The sequence below is a fragment of the Crocuta crocuta genome, unplaced genomic scaffold (genome assembly GCF_008692635.1).
Source record: "Crocuta crocuta isolate KB4526 unplaced genomic scaffold, BGI_CrCroc_1.0 scaffold6, whole genome shotgun sequence".
Taxonomy (NCBI): Eukaryota; Metazoa; Chordata; class Mammalia; order Carnivora; family Hyaenidae; genus Crocuta; species Crocuta crocuta.
The window spans coordinates 7,974,254-7,977,079 of NW_027531917.1; the positions used below are offsets into that span (position 1 = coordinate 7,974,254).

The 2,826-nt window shown below is 39.0% G+C and overlaps 1 pseudogene; it reads left to right on the forward strand.

The window, feature by feature from the left end:
- The first annotated feature begins 1,921 nt into the window (after positions 1-1,921).
- LOC144240512 (ubiquitin-ribosomal protein eS31 fusion protein pseudogene) lies at positions 1,922-2,456 on the forward strand (annotated as a pseudogene).
- Positions 2,457-2,826: the final 370 nt, after the last annotated feature.

Consider the following 2,826-nt stretch of genomic DNA (forward strand, 5'->3'; position numbering starts at 1 on the left):
AAGAGGCCACCTCCTGAGAAAACAATTGTAAACGGTTGAGCAAATAATTGCTGCCTTGTAATACTACATCATGCTTCATGATCTCGGGGCTTCTGTGTGGGAGATAACATCTGAAGTGATGTATCAGCCCAAATCCAAACATTCTAGAATGAAACGTAGTATGTTTCATCTATTTCATAAGAATTAATAAATATTATAAAAAGAGAACAAGCAGAACCTCCACCACTCTAAAAATGCACACGGAAGCCTGTGTACAGACCCCCAGAACATGAGTGGGGAGACACTGGGGATGATCTGTTGCAGAGAGATAGAGCCACCTCTTCTGAGAGCAACCCCACCAGAAGCGTGAGCTAGGCTGCTAAACACCCCTTCCTATGCCTTTTTTCCTCTCACTCCTTCCCCCACAAAGAAAAATGGTACAATTTTTTACTGTTTGCAACTAAATTGTTGATTATGGCATTTCATCAATTTCTGGATCCCATCAAAGGCAATATAAATTCTATTCTACTTAAATGTAGAGTCAGTTTATATGGCCCCTCCTAATCAACCTTTGGGAAACCAAATCCATTTACCCATATTAATTACAAAACAGACTTTTAAGATAACGGGTAAGAGGATCTACCTCCTCTGACTCTCCCTAAGTATTTGTGATTTCTTGAACTCTGTCACATGGTATCAAAACCTTTGACCATGGTTCACACCCTCTAATATAAGGACGTAACACAGTGTGGTGGTTGAGAGTAGGACCTCCTTGGTCTGATATCAGTTCTGATTGTCACTGAGTAATATTTAACAAGCTACCTAACCTCCCAAGTTTTAGTCTTCTCATCTATAAAATGGAAACAAGAATAGAACAAAACTGAGATTGCAGTTGTGGGAGGATTAAATGAATTAATACAGGTAAAATATTTAGAGTAGTGACTTCCACAGGGTAACACTCAATAAGTACCAGCTACTGCCATTAAAGAAAGATTCTCTTATAGGAAAAGCATATGGCCTAAAAAGATTTTATTCATATTTAGGGACTCCACCACATGTCCATCTCTTTCACTTGAGACATTCAAATTCTTGCCACATTCTTTTTTCAAAGTTTTTTGAATTCACAATATGTTCTTCTCCAAATTCCAAAATCCGTCTGATATCTAAAGACATCCAGGAGCTAGACGACAGCTTTGGCCCATGTGATCTGATTTCTTTGTTCTTAGAGAAAACAATTTTTAAATACATTCCACATGCACTGTGTTAGCCATTATAAAACATAACAAAAGAAATGAAAGACATGGTCTCAAGTCTCCTAAATGACGTGGGGGGATGGGAAGAAGAATGGGAAGGTAAACAAGTGAATCGGAAACAAGCTTTCTGCATCATCCTTTCCTTTAATAACAAATGATAATAGTCCAAATCATTATCTTGCCCCGTGTCCCATATCCTATTTTATTGGTTTTGTTTTTGTTGTTGCTTTGAGGATCTCCAATAATTTCTTTGAGAATCTCCAGTAAGTTTTAGTATAGCCCACGATTCATTTCTGATTGCCATCAGCCGTCCCGCACCAGACCACACCCCTGGTTTCTATCCTATGGGGTGCTCTTCAAACTGCTTCATCTGCTATGGTCACCTCTGTGATCAGCTTCATCTCCAAGCATGGACAGAGGAAAAACTGAAGGCTCTAAGAAGGCAGGGACCATAGCTGGGGATTTGTACATTATTATAACCCCAGAACCTAGCACAGTGGCTGGCCTCTAGTAGATGCACAATAAAAATCTACTGAATGGGATAAAGGAATAGATGAAAGTATTAGTGAATAAATACATAAAGCAATAAACAGGAATTTTCTTTTTCTCTCTTCTCTCCCTGAGAGTTGGGCCCCTTACTCCATATATGGATAATCAAGAAGCATTAAAAAACATTCAGTTAGCTTTCCGATCCGCCATCTGCGGTGGAACCGCCACCAAGATGCAGATTTTCATGAAAACTCTTACGGGGAAGACCATCACTCTTGAGGTCGAACCCTCGGATACAATAGAAAATGTGAAGGCCAAGATTCAGGATAAGGAAGGAATTCCTCCTGATCAGCAGAGATTGATTTTTGCTGGCAAGCAACTAGAAGATGGGCGTACTTTGTCTGACTACAACATTCAAAAGGAGTCCACCCTCCATCTGGTGTTGAGACTTTGTGGTGGTGCTAAGAAAAGGAAGAAGAAGTCTTACACCACTCCCAAGAAGAATAAGCATAAGAGAAAGAAGGTTAAACTGGCAGTCCTGAAATACTATAAGGTGGATGAGAATGGCAAAATCAGTCGCCTTCGTCGGGAGTGCCCTTTGGATGAATGTGGTGCTGGAGTTTTTATGGCTAGCCACTTTGACAGACATTATTGTGGCAAATGTTGTCTGACCTACTGCTTCAACAAACCCGAAGACAAGTAATTATATATGGGTCAATAAAAGACATGAACTAACGTTTAAAAAAAAAAAATTCAGTTAATATGTTAATTTCTACAGTGATACCCTTTGCCCATAAGGAAAATGAAACAAAACCTTGTCTTATATTATCTTACAATATTCTAATATCAAACATCTCAGTGTATCTGGGGTCTCAAATATCTATATAATTCAAAAGGTTCTCCAAAGTACCTCTTCTCAAAATAAAGGTAGCACTCTCCTCCTCTCCTCAAAGGATAAATTTCAGTTTCCATTTCCCTCTCTGCTCCAAGGTAGAAACAGTTGAAATTTTTAAAATAGCTCATACTGGGCCCTGCTACAGGATGGTGGTAGTGGTGATAATGTTGATCATGCATTTGACCTTCATGTAAGTGCTTTAAATATAAT